The following is a 14,711-nucleotide window of genomic DNA, read 5'->3' on the forward strand; positions in this document are numbered from 1 at the left end:
CCTGTTGTACAGGATGAACGAACATTCACTCCTTTTCCGTGGGTGTGTCTTTCTTGGTTTCATGCATGTACTATTACTAATGGAATCATTGCTGCTCTTTAATATCTTATTTTCTCTAAAGGGCTAACTCCTGGTTTTTCTGAGAAACTTTGAGTTTCTGTTGTATTGTTCGTCTCATAATCTTTATTACATTCCTTCACAGTCCTGCTGACTCCTGTATATTTCCCATTGCTCCAATGTATCACCTTACTCTCTTACATTTTTGGCATTGTGAACGTGTTATACCAAGTATGCTAATATTCCTTGCAATATCAGAGACAGATGAGGTAGTTTCTACTTCCTTCATTAGATTCTAAACATGCCAGAACCATGGGTTCAAGTTTCTCTTTTCATGCATTCCTAGGGAGGATCTGTGTATGGAGAATCAATGCAAGAACCAAGCCTATGAAAAATCAGATCAGATTAACCTCTGAGTCCCATCTGCCCAAACTGCAGCTGTTTCAGGGTGAAAGAAAAATTTATGTATGTAATCAAGTGGAAAAGTCTATTGAGCAGAGTCCCTCAGTTTTACCACTTGAAAAAATTTCTTCTAGTGTGAAAACCCACGTTAATAAAAGTAGCAGTGATTTTATTGATTCTCCACTTCTCCCACAAGAACAGAAAACACACATTAGGGAAAATTCTTATGAATGTAATGAGCATGGCAAAGTCTGTAGAGTGTCTTCAATCCTTGCTAACCATGACATGATCCTGGATCCAGAAAAACTTTACAAATGTGATGAGTGTGGTAAAGTCTTTAGGAACAATTCATACATTGTACAATACCACAGAATTCATACTGGAGAGAAACCCTACAAATGTAACAAATGTGCAATATCTTTAATCGCAATTCACATCTTGCAGAACATCTGAGAATTCATACTGGAGAGAAACATTACAAATGTACGAAATGTGGCAAGGTCTTTAGTCACAATTCACACTTTACAGAGTATTGGAGAGTCCATACTGGAGAGAAACCTTACAAATGTAATGAATGTGGCAAGTTCTTTAGTCACAATTCAAACCTTACACAACATCAAAGAATTCATACTGGAGAAAGTGTCAGAAATACAATGAATGTGGCAAAATATTTAATGAGTGGTCAGATCTCACTGTCCACCTTGTAATTCATACTGGAGAGAACCTTAGAAATGTAAAAAATGTGGCAAAGTCTTCAAGTATGAGTTATTCCTTATCAGTCATCAGAGAATTCATACTGGAGATAAACTTTACAAATGTAATGAGTGTGGTAAAGTCTTCAGGAAGAATTCATACCTTGCAAAACATCAGAGAATTCATACTGGAGAGAAACCTTACAAATATAATGAATGTTAAAAGGTCTTTACTTGCAGTTCACACCTTGCAGAACATTGGATAATTCAAACAGAGAGAAGCCTTACAAACGTAATGCATATGGCAAAGGTTTAGTCAACTTTCATACTTTGTATGACATCAAAGAATTCATATGGGCTCTCCCATATGCATCTCCCTAGGAATGCATGAAAAGCCTTACAAATATATTGAATGTAGCAAAGCATTTAGTGACTATTCAGGCCTTACTGTCCATCTTCTAATCCATAGTGGAGAAAAACCTTACAAAGTAAAGAACGTGGCAAGGTCTTTAGGCATTCGTTATCTCTAAGCAATCATCAGAGAATTCATGCTGGAGCCAGGCCTTACAAATGTAATGAATGTGGCAAGGTCTTCAATTAAATTGCATACCTTGCATGACACTGGAGAACTCATACTGGAGAGAAACATTACAAATGTAATGAATGTGGTAAGATCTTTAGTCGCAATCCACACCTTACAGAACACTGGAGAATTCATATGGTAGAAAAACCTTATAGATGTAATGAATGTGGCAAGGTCTATAGTAGCTATTCATACCTAGCACAATGTTGGATAATTCATACAGGAGAGAAACTTTACAAATGTAATAAATGTGGCAAAGACTTTAGTGGGCATTCAAGTCTCACTACCCATCTGTAAATCCACACTGGAAAGAAACCTTATAAATGTAAGGAATGTGATAAGGACTTCAGGCACAAGTTCTCCTTAACAATTTATCAGAGAATTCATACTGGAGAGAGACATAAATGTAATGAATGTGGCAAAGCCTTTAATCAAATTTCACACCTTGCAAAACATCAGATAGTTCATACTGGAGAGAAACCTTACAAATGTTATTAATATAGCTAAGCATTTAGTGTGCATTCAAGCCTTGCTTTTCATAAAATAATCCACAATGCAGAGAAACCTTACAAATGTAATGAGGAGGCAAGGTTTGTAAACAAAAGTTCCACCTTACAAGTCATCACAGAGTCCATTCTGGAGAGAAACCTTACAAATGTAATGAGAGTGTAAGGTCTTCTTAGTGGTCTCTTGAGTGTAAGTTTTCTGTTTATACAAATCAAGTAAGAACATAAGCTTCCAGGCTGCGCACAGTGGCTCACGCCTGTAATCGCCTCCTTGGGAGGCCAAGGCAGGTGGATCATTTGAGGTCAGGAGTTGGAGACCAGCCTGGCCATCATGGCAAAACGCTGTCTTTTCTAAAAATAGAAAAATTAGTTGTACATGGTGAGGAATGCATGTAATACCAGCTATTCGAGAGGCTGAGGCACAAGAATCGCTTGAGCCTGGGAGGCGGAGGTTGCAATGGGCAGCAACAATACATATATATGTATATATGTATATGTGTGTGTGTGTGTCTGTGTGTATGTGTGTGTGTGTGTATATATATATATAGAGAGAGAGAGAAAGAGAGACCGTAATAGGCTTCCTATCTATTTCACTGTGAGGAACATCATGATTAATTAACCAATGCCAGAGCTGTACATGAGTCAGACTATTCTAATTGCTGCTTTGTCTCTGATGCTTATTACAGGAACTACACCCACCTTGCCTTTAAAGATTGAGCACTGCCACTTGGCCCCTGCAACCTCAAGATCTAATTATTCCCATTGCATTTAATTTTTCCAATTGGGTGACTGTGATTCCCACTCTAAGATCTGGCATACAGAGAAGAGCAATCACAGAGATTCTCAAGGATTTGTCTTCTCCTCACAAATCTATTTTGCAAGGTATTGGTGAAGGGGATGTCTTCTGGATCCTTCAAGTTGGGATGAGTAAGTTCTAAAATGGCAAACCCATGCTAGCATTCCAATCTGCCTAAGTCTTTGGATCTGTTCCTCTATATTAAACCAAGGGAGATCAGGCACTTTCAGCTCATTCACAGTGAGCCAGATTTCAATCCATGCTTCAGCTAACCAAGCAAATAAACTCTTAGAACCTTTTTCTAACTCACTGAACTGCAACACTAAATGCAAATTCCCTGGTTTATTGAGCCCACATTAATAAATTCAGCCTGATACAACTTTATGTTCCTACCACCATTATCTCACACCCTGGTTCCCTGGATTTCTGCTTATGTAAGAAAACTCAAGCAGTTCTTTTGCAGTGCAGTGCACCTCCTCATGGGTCCCATCACCTCGAGGAGCCACTGGGACTTGAGTCTAGTTAAAGGTCTAGAGGCAAAGAAGAGTGGTGGGGGTGGATCCTGAGAAGAATCAGCATTGCCTTGCCCTGCAGCTGGCTCAGAGGAGGCTATTGTTGCTTCCTTAGGCAATGGATGGTGAATCTCCTCAGAAAAAATGTACAAAGACTAGAAGCAGCCTGGGTGGGGAAGAAGATGCTGCCACCAGGAGGAGTAGGGAGGCCATTTTCTCTCACAAAAGGGGCTCATCAGGATTTAAGAGCTCAGTGTTCCCAGCTTCATCAGGATCCTCCCACACATCCCCATGTCAAGTTACATGGTCCTAATCTTTCCCAACCAATGCCCTCACTTTATAGACACCTGGTGAGGCTGAGTGTGCACCAGTTATTGTAGGCCATCCACTCACATAAGAGTTTGTGTCTGATTTTTGGCAATTTCAGCCTTTTGTCTATAAAAGAGTCCACCCAGGGTACCCTTAGAAACTTTGAGGTTAAGTATGATATCTTCTAGATCCGGGACTTATCTTCTCTGAGCTTATCCATTTCTTTCATCATTTTTTACCAGGGAACTTAGGAAAGCAACTTCATTATATTCTTTGGTTCTCCAGAAATGTTGAAAAGTATCATGTATAAAGTCACTAAACTCCTTGCCTCGTGGGAGCACTGAATCATGAGTATCAAATATATTTATTTTGCACAACTCTCTAAACAATGCATACCAACACTGTCAGTGCTCTCTGTACTATTAGAAGTACAGTCCTTAGCATTTTTAGTTCTAATAAGATTAGAGAGCCAACTCCAGAAGCCCCTAAACCAACTAAGGAAGTTCATCCTTAAAATTTTGTTCCTCTAGGCTGGACACAGTGGCTCACACCTGTATTCTCAGTACTTTGGGAGGCCAAGGCATGTGGATAGCTTGAGTTCAGGAGTTCAAGATCAGCCTGGGAAGCATGGCAAAACCCCATCACTACAAAAAATGCAAAAATTAGCCAGGTATGGTGGTGCATACCTGTAGTCCCAGCTGCTTGAGGGGCTGAGGCAGGAGGATTCCTTGAACCTGGGAGGTGGAGGTTTCAGTGAGCCAAGATTGCATCACTGCACTCCAGCCTGGGCAAGAGTGAGACCTTGTCAAAAAAAAAAAAAAAATATATATATATATATATATATATATGTGTGTGTGTGTGTGTGTGTGTGTGTGTGTGTGTGTGTGTGTGTATTCCTCTAGAATCACTCCAGGCACCAAAGTCTCTATTAGTCAGGGTTCTCTATAGGTACAGAACCAATGGGATACATGTATATATAAAAGGGAGTTTATAGGGAGAATTGGCTCACACAATTACAAGTCAAACATCCCATGATAGGCTGTATGCAAGCTGGAGAAGAGAGAAAGTGGTAGTGGCTCAGTCCAAGTCTGAAAGCCTCACAACCAGGGAAGCCAACAGTGCAACCTTCAGTCTGTGGTAAAAGGCCCAAGAGATCTCAGGAAGCTGCTGGTTCAAGTCCCAGAGTCCAAAGACTGAAGAACCTATAGTCTGATGTCCAAGGGCAGGAGAAGCTTAAGCAAGCAACCAGCATGGGAAGAAGAAAGAGAGCCAGAAGACTCAGCAAGTGAGGTTATCCCATGTTCTTCCACCTGCTTTGTTCTAACCACACTGGCAGCCAATGGATGGTGTCCACTCACATTGAGGGTGGGTCTTCCTCTCCTAGTCCTCTGACTCAGATAATCTCCTCTATCAACACCCTCACAGACACACCCAGAAACAATACTTTATCAACCATCTAGACATCCTTCAATTCACTCAAGTTGACACCTAATATTAACCATCACATTATTCAGACATCACAAAATGAAGTCTAACTCTTTAGGATAACACTGAATGTTTACTCTTGAAACTCCAGACTTGGTTAGGAGAGACTTCAATTTTCTTCATGGTAATAGCTTATTACATTCCTCTTGTGGCTGCACACATAGGTCCCATTGCACAATATGACTGTGGAAAATACTTGTGAAATATTGTTTAGTAAAACTGCCTAAGATATTTTTCATAGCAGTTCAGTGAAAATTATTGTGAAGTGTTTACTACATAATATATTATTATATAATTGTTATATAATAAATATGATTCTACTAGAAGAGCATTTTTCCAAAAGCTATGGAAATGTCATTTTTGATTATGGTATTAAGCAAAACATTCTCTGGTTCTTTTTCAATTGTAATAAAATTATTTTTTGTTTTTGTATATAATTTAAAAATTTTTTTTCTTTTCCATAGGTCTCAGTCTACATTCTATGTTTGATGCATTTCTTCTCTTTGTTACTGTAGTGAAAGGTTTAGGGGACACATAAATGAGGCTGTTATTTGGAGAAAAAAATATGACATGAGTATGTACATAAGACCACGGCAGGTGTAAACTAGGTTTATTGTAAATATGAAAAAAGAAGGAAATACTTATACTACATTAGAAGCCTTGAAATCACATGAAATGATTCCAACACTTTATTTTTTTTCCAGATGTTTCAGGCATTCTAGTTTTTTCTCTTCTTTTGCCTTTCTACATAATTTTTTGGATAATCTTGTTAGTATCTACAAAATGCCTTGATAGGAAATGTATTAATATTGTGTATCAATTTGGTTAATTTCACATTGTTTGTATGTTGAGTCTTCCAATAAATTGACATTTTATATGTCTCCATTTGAGTGTTTTTGATTTCTTTCATCAGCACTTTTTAGCTTGTTTTCTTTCTTTCTTTTCTTTTTTTTTAAAGAGTTGGGGGTCTCACTCTATTTCCCACAGGCTGGAATACAGTGGTTTGATTATGCTCACTGCAGTCTCAACTGCTGCCCTCAAGTGATCCTCCCACCTCAGCCACCCAAGCAGGTGGGACTACAGGTTTGTGCCACCATGCTCAGCTAATCTAAAAATTTTTTTTTTTTTTTTTTTTAGGTGGCACTTCGCTCTTGTTGCCCAGACTGGAGCGCAGTGGCATGATCTCAGCTCACCATAACTTCTGCCTCCCAGGTTCAAAAAGTTACTAACAGATATAATCTACAAAGGTAAATTGAGGCATGGTGATTCATACCTGTAATCCCAGTCAGCATTTGGGAGGCTGAGACCAGTGGATTGCTTGAGGTCAAGGCTTCGAGACCAAACTGGCCAACATAGCAAAACCCCGTCTCAACTAAAAATACAAAAATCAACTAGGCATGTTGCCATGCGCCTATAATCCCAGCAATTTGGGAGGCTGAGGCAGAAGAATCACTTGAACCTGGAAAGCAGAGGTTGCAGTGAGCCAAGATTGTGCTACTGCACTCCAGCCTGGGCAACAGAGTGAGACTCTGTCTCAAAAAAAAAGAAAAAGTAAATCAAGAGAGGGTTGCCTGGGAAAACATGAAATGAGTTCAAGGATAACAACATGGAACTTCATGAAAGGTTATTATATATTCATTATATATGCACACATTATATACACACACATGCAAACACATATTACAGTACTATGCTTACTATTATTCGACTCAATGTGACAGCACAGGAAAAATTTAAGGCCATGGAAACTACTGTAGAGATAATTTCAAGTGTTAAATATAAAACTTATTGATTAAATTATGATGAGTGTTTGATGAGAGCCATGACTTGCTCATCCATGCGCTTGTGTAGACATATATATATACACAAGATTAAATTAACTCATATAACAGTTGTCTACCAATGAGTTTTTCAGCAACTTCTTAAAAATCACCATTTTTGTTTGTTTCTATTTCAGCACGTATGGAACAATGAAATGTATCAACTGTTCTTAATTTAGTTCATCAACATTTTTCTATTTTAAGCTAGTAAAAAATGGTACAAACATTTAAAAAAATAGAGAAAACTATTGGGAAAAAGGCTTATGGGATGCCAGTATAAACTGGTCATAAAAATATGGGACAATAAGTTGTGGAAAGCCACAAGAGGCCTCTGAGGAGGAAAGCCTCCTAATTGCCATCATGTTCCCATGCTCTGAGAAAGACCTGCTCTCTTATCTGTAAACACTGTGTTCAAGGAGAAAGACACTCCTTTGAAGCATTGGAATGTGGCCAGACTTGCCGGCTTCTAGTTAAGCCCACTCCCCACAGCTGCTCTCTGATAAGTTAAAGAATAAATCAGTAGTAAAGTTTATGCTGCTTCAGCACAAAGAAAATTTACCTAAACTGCCACTGCTAAAGATTACGTGTATGACACATCATATCCCTTTCACCGTTTCACCCCTGAACATCTGCTTCTTATTGAAGTGATTGTACTTAATAAACAGTATGGAGACCAGAGCTCGGGGCCTTTTGCAGCCTCCTAACTTGCATCTGGCCCCCTGATCCCCACCCTTATGCACTCTTAACTTGTCTTTTCTCATTCCTTCATCACCATCGGACTTTGGGTACCCTACGGGTGGTATTGAGGCTGGTCCCCAACGTCTTGGTGCCCAACAATGGGGCCCCAGAGAATCCCGTAAAGGAACGCTCAAGCGTGTGAAATGGAGGGCCAACGGATAGAGGACTCCTGAGGAAGAAAAAGCTTTTAAGCTCCGCAGGTAAGTGAGGTACTTGGAGAAAGGCAGGGACACAAAGGGGACAAACTGAAAGTAAGTACGCCACGTATTTGAGCTTGCTACTGCAATTCTTGAAGCGTAGTGGGGCAAAAGTTTATCTGAAAAATCTTATGGATTGTTTCGAGCTGTGGAACAGTTTTCTCCTTAGTTCCCTAAACAGGGAACTTTGGAATTGAAAGACTGGGAAAGAGTTGGAAAGGACCTGAAAAGAGCACAGAGAGAAGGAAAGGAAATTCCTTTGCCTGTTTGGTCAGTTTGGTCATTGGTGCGTGCAGCACTGGAGGCTCTTCAGACAGACGATGAGGCCAAGTCAGAGGACGAAAGAGAGGAGTTTGATCATCAGAACTCTGAACCACCTCTACCAAGTACTAGCCAAAGGAGAGTCCAGAAGTGATTTATGCCAAGCCCCCGTCCCCAGTCTCCCTAAACCTACTCAGAAAATTGTTCAACCCACAGCTCTTCCAGAGGAATGCCGGGAATGGCCACCTACTCCTCAACCAAGTGAGTGCTGGGGGAGGGACCCCGAGACTCGGCTAACCGAGACTCGGCTCAACTTGTCAATTATTGCCTGCCCCGCAGTTCATGATGGAGAGGGGGCAATTCAGGCTCGCCCTGCAGTTTACTACTGTCTCAGTCAAACAGCGGCCACTCCGTAAGGAATAGTTGGGAGGGCATTTCATTAAATACTTAAAGAACTACTAGAAAAAGGACACGTTTCACCCACTTTCTCTCCTTGGAATTCCCCAATATTTGTAATTAAGAAAAAGTCTGGCAGATGGCGCATGCTGACTGACTTGGGCAGGGGGGTCAAAGCTGTAATTCAACTGATGGGAGCTTTACAACCCGGGCTTCCATCCCCTACCATGATCCCTAAAGACTGGCCACTTGTTATTATAGATTTAAAAGACTGCTTTTTTACAATTCCTTTAGCAGAGGCAGATTTTGAAAAATTTGCCTTTACCACCCCTGCTGTTAATAACAAAGAACCTGCAGTCAGATATCATTGGAAAGTTTTACCCCAGGGTATGTTAAACAGTCCCACAATTTGTCAAACTTTTGTGGGCAGAGCTATCCAGCCTGTTAGAGATCAATTTCCAGATTGTTACATCATTCATTATATGGATGATACGCTATGTGCAACATAAAATAGAGACCAACTTATCTAATGTTATTCATCTTTACAAAAGGCAATTACAAATGATGGATTACTTATAGCACCTGACAAAATTCAAATGACTCCTTTTCAGTATTTGGGGATGCAAGTACAGGATAGAGCCATTAAGCCTCAAAAGGTTCAAATTAGAAAAAATGCTTTAAAAACCTTAAATGATTTTCAAAAATTGTTAGGAGATATTAATTGTATTTGACCCACCTTAGGAATTCTTACTTATGCTATGTCTATCCCTTCTCAATATTGAGGGGAGATTCCTACTTACAGAGTAAAAGAGAACTAATGCCTGAGGCCATTAAAAAGTAAGAGTAATTGAAGAAAAAATTCAGCAAGCCCAAGTCAGTAGGATTGACTCAGACTTGCCTTTACAATTCATTGTGTTCCCTGCTTTGCACTCCCGAATGGCGGTTATTATTCAAAATGATGATTCAGTTGAATGGTCCTTTTTGCCACATAATACCATAAAAACATTTACAGTATATTTAGATCAGATGGCAATTTTAACTGAACAGGCTGGTATATGAATTGTTAAACTTTGTGGCACTGAGCCCAATAAGATTATAGTTCCAATGAATAAAAATCAAGTTAAACAGTCATTTATTAACTCAGTTACATGGCAAGTTAATTTAACAGAATTTGTTGGATGTATTGATAATCATTATCCTAAAAATAAAACTTTCCGGTTCTTAAAATTAACTACATGGATTCTTCTGAAAATTACCCATGATGCCTCTGTGGGAGAAGCCATGACTATTTTTACCAATGGCTCCTGTACTGGGAAAATGGCATATGTGGGACCTTGTGATAAAGTTATCTAAACTAACTTTTCCTCAGCCCAAAGAGCTAAATTATAGGTGGTGATTACAGTATTAGAAGATTTTAATCAGCCAGTTAATATTGTTTCAGATTCAACTTATGTTGTGCAAGCTACTCTGCATATTAAAACTGCCTTAATTAAATATATTATTGAGGAACAGCTTTATCAACTGTTCAACTCTGTACAAACAGCTGTGCATGCTTGGGAATTTCCTTTCTATATAACTCATATCCAAGCACATACCAATCTTCCAGGACCCTTGATTAAGGGTTATGAGCAAGCTGACTTGTTGGTTTCCCCCTCACTTACTGATGCCCAAAATTTCCACTCATTAATACACCTTAACGCAGCAGGACTTAAAAACAAATATCAACTTACGTGGAAGCAGGCCAAGGACATTATACAGCATTGTCCTCAGTGCCAAGCTATTACCACATCAAGGAACTAGTGTTGAGCCTCGAAGGTTGGCACCTAACATGATCTGGCAAATGGATGTCACCCACATTCCTACATTTGGCAAACTTTCTTATGTCCATGTAACCATAGATACATATTCTCATTTTATATGGGCTAGTTGCCAAACCGCTGAGACTGCAGCACATATAAAAAGACACTTGCTTACCTGTTTTGCTGTCATGGGAATTTCAAAAAAATTAAAAACAGACAATGGGCTGGGCGCGGTGGCTCACGCCTGTAATCCCAGCACTTTGGGAGGCTGAGGCAGGTGGATTGTGAAGTCAGGAGATCGAGACCATCCTGGCTAACACAGTGAAACCCTGTCTCTACTAAAAATACAAAAAAACTAGCCACGTGCGGTGGCGAGCACCTGTATTCCCAGCTACTTGGGAGGCTGAGGCAGAAGAATGACTTGAACGTGGGAGGCAGAGGTTGCACTGAGCCGAGATCACACCACTGCACTCCAGCCTGAGCGACAGAGTGAGACTCTGTCTCAAAAAAAAAAAAAAAAAAACAACAGACAATGGACAGGTTACTGTAGTAAATCTTTCCAAACATTTTTCAAACAATGGAGCATTAAACACAGTACAAGTATCCCCTAAAATTCTCAAGGGCAAGCAATTGTTGAGTGAGCCAATCGAACCTTAAAAATTCAATTACATAAACAGAAAATAGGGGGAGATAGGGAATATTCCACCCCTCATATGCAATTACAATTGACTCTTGTTACCTTAACTTTTTGAACATCTCCCAGAATCAGGTTACTATAGTAGCTGAGCAGCTTTTAACAGGACACAAGATAAACGTTCATGAAGGAAAACCTGTGTGGTGGAAGGACTTTAAAACAAAGACCTGGGAAAGAGGGAGAGTTATAATATGGGGAAGAGGGTTTGCTTGTATTTCCCCAGGAGAAAACCAGCTTCCAGTTTGGGTACCTACAAAACATCTTAAACTCTACCATGAGCAAAATTCCAAAGGAAAGGATTTTGGAATCAAGATCCTGTCTCCCCAGCACACTGATGGCTCAAATGAACATTTCAGCTGACCAGATGAAGACCAACAAAACCCGTCAAGCAAGCCCACCAACTTGGGACAGATCAAGAAGCTGACCCAAATTGCAGAGGAAAACCTGAAAAACCATTAAACCCGAGTAAGCTCATGGTGGCTATGATTGCAGTAATTGTTGTGGTGGTAAGTCTCCCTACGGCTACAGCAGACCAAAATTGTATCTATTGGGAAAATGTCCCATTCTCACCTTTAACTAGGTCTGTCACTTGGTTGGAATCCCTGGTTGAGGTTTATGTTAATAACAGTGTTTGGATGCCTGAGCCTACAGATACTCGTGGGCACTCTCACCCAGAGGAGGAAGGAATGTTGATAAATGTGTCCGTGGGTTATCAGTCCCCCCTCTTTGCATAGGGCCAGCTCTCGGTTGCCTAAAAGGCTACCAACAATATTGGCTAGTTAAGACTCCGGGTCATAATCAAAGACCAGTATCCTATAATTTATTTTCCAGAGCCTGGTTCATTCACAGAGTTCAGTCCAACTGGAACAGTTTAAGACCAGAAAGAGGTGCCAGCAATCTCAACAATGGTCAAAGGATTTAGAAATGCTCATTTGGAAAGATTGCATGGCTGACCACAGTGTGCTACTGCAAAATAATTCCTATGGAATCATCATTGATTGGTCCCCTAAGGGGACCTTTGCAGTTAATTGTACCAATCAGAATGATAGATGCAAGACAAAACTAAAACAGGATCTATACTATCAAAGAGATGACACTACTTACACTGAAAAGCATGCTCATTTTCCCATAATTTTGACCAATTTTGATATGGCCAGCCAATATCCAAAAATAATTAATCCAATAATAGGCCCTGGACACCCTGAATTATGGAAGTTAATGATGGCCCAATCTCACATTAGGGTTTGGGAAGGAAAATATTATTTTGAGGGAAAAGGTGAGACTTCAATTTGTGTATCAGTTTTCTTCCAACCTAACAGTACCCATTCAGAGGTGTGTCAAGCCTCCTTCTATGTTGATGGTTGGAAATATTCATATTTGACCCAATTCTCAAACTATTAATTGTCAAAACTGTCACCTTTTCACCTGTATTGATTCCATGTTTGGTGTGAAAACATCTGTGTTGCTGGTAAGGGCCAGAAAAGGAACTTGGATACCAGTTTCCCTCAATAGACCTTGGGAAGCCTCTCCTTCCATTCATATCATCACAGAAATGTTAAGGGGAGTGTTTACCACAACAAAAAGATTTATTTTTACCATTATAGCAGTCATTATGAGCCTCACTGCAGTCACAGCTACTGCTGCAGTTGCTGGAATTGCTTTACATTCCTCTGTTCAAACTGCAGAATATATAAATAATTGGCAAAATAATTCCTTTAAATTATGGAATTCTCAGACTCAAATACACCAAAAATTGGCAAATCAAATAAATGATCTTAGACAGACTGTTATATGTATGGGAGATTGTATAATGAGCTTAGAGCATCGACTGCAAATGTAATGTGATTGGAAATGCTTCTAATTTCTACATAACTCCCCATTCATATAATGCTACAGAACATCATTGGGAAAAAGTTTGACATCTTCTGGAAGAAAGGGATGGAAATTTAACATTGGGTATAGCCAAATTAAAGGAACAGGTTTTTGAAGCATCTCAGGCTCATTTAACTCTACTGCCTGGTACTGACATCCTAGCTGGAGCTGCTGATGGACTTTCAAACGTAAATCCTCTTAAATAGGTTAAGGCCACTGTAGGATCAACTACTGCAAATTTTGCTTTAATGTGTATCTGTTTATGCTGTTTGCTTTTAGTCTGCAGACGGGGAAGACACCTCTGGAGAGAGACCAGACAACACGAACAAGCCATGATAGCAATGGTAGTTTTAAAAAAGAAAAAAGGGGTGGTGTTGAGGCTGGTCCCCAACAAAAACTATACCACTACTATTAATATAATTCAGGACAAAAACCATGCCATCATCTCAAATGACGCAAAAAGAGCATTAGGAAAAATTCAACAGCATTTCTGGATTAATACACTTAACAAACTAGGAATAGAAGAAAACCTCATGACATTGGTTTTGGAAAAGATTTCTTGGATAAAATACCAAAAGCACATGCAAGAAAAGCAAAAAACTAACAGATCTACATCCAAATTAAAAGCTTTTTCACTTCAAAGGAATCAATCAAAAGAAAGAAAAGGCAAACCTATGGAATGGGAGAAAAATTGCAAATCATATATCTGGTAGGCATTAATAGATTATCAAGTAACTTCTACAACTCAACACCAAAAATAAATAGCCCAATTAATGAATGGGCAAAGGAACTGAATAGACATTATTCCAAAGAAGATGACAATATGGCCAACAAGCACATGATAAGATGCTCATCACAACCAATCATAAGACAAATGCAAATCAACATTACAATGAGATGTCACCTCACACCTATTAGGATGGCCATTATCAATAGGCAGGAGAATCACTTGAACCTGGGAGGCAGAGGTTGCAGTGAGCCAAGATCGCAACACTGCACTCCAGCCTGGTGACAGAGTAAGACTCTATCTCAAAAAAATAAAATAAAATAAAATAAAAAACATATATATACACACACACACATATATATACACACACACATCTACATATATACACACATACCCAGAAGTGAGACTGCCGGATCATATGATAGCTGGATCATACGTACATATATGTGTGTATATATGTGTGTGTGTGTGTATATATATATGTGTGTGTATATATACATACACACATTAAAGACTTGAAAGCAGGCCCTCAAAGAGATATTTGCAAATCCCTGCTCATCACAGCATTATATTCAAGAGCCAAGAAGACGGAAAAACTAACATGCCTAACTACAGATGAATGGATAAAGAAAATGTGGTATACACATGCAATGGAATATTGTTCAGCTTTATAAAAGGAGAAAATCCTGTCATACGCTACAACATGGATGAATCTTGAGGACATTACACTAGGGAAAATAAGACAGTCACAAAAGGACAAATACTGTGTGATTCCATTCACATGGGATACTAAAGTAGTCAAATGCATATAAACACGACATAGAAAGATGAGTTGACAGAGGCTATAGTGAGGTCAAAAGGGATG

Source organism: Chlorocebus sabaeus, chromosome 6 (assembly GCF_047675955.1).
Source record: "Chlorocebus sabaeus isolate Y175 chromosome 6, mChlSab1.0.hap1, whole genome shotgun sequence".
Lineage (NCBI taxonomy): Eukaryota > Metazoa > Chordata > Mammalia > Primates > Cercopithecidae > Chlorocebus > Chlorocebus sabaeus.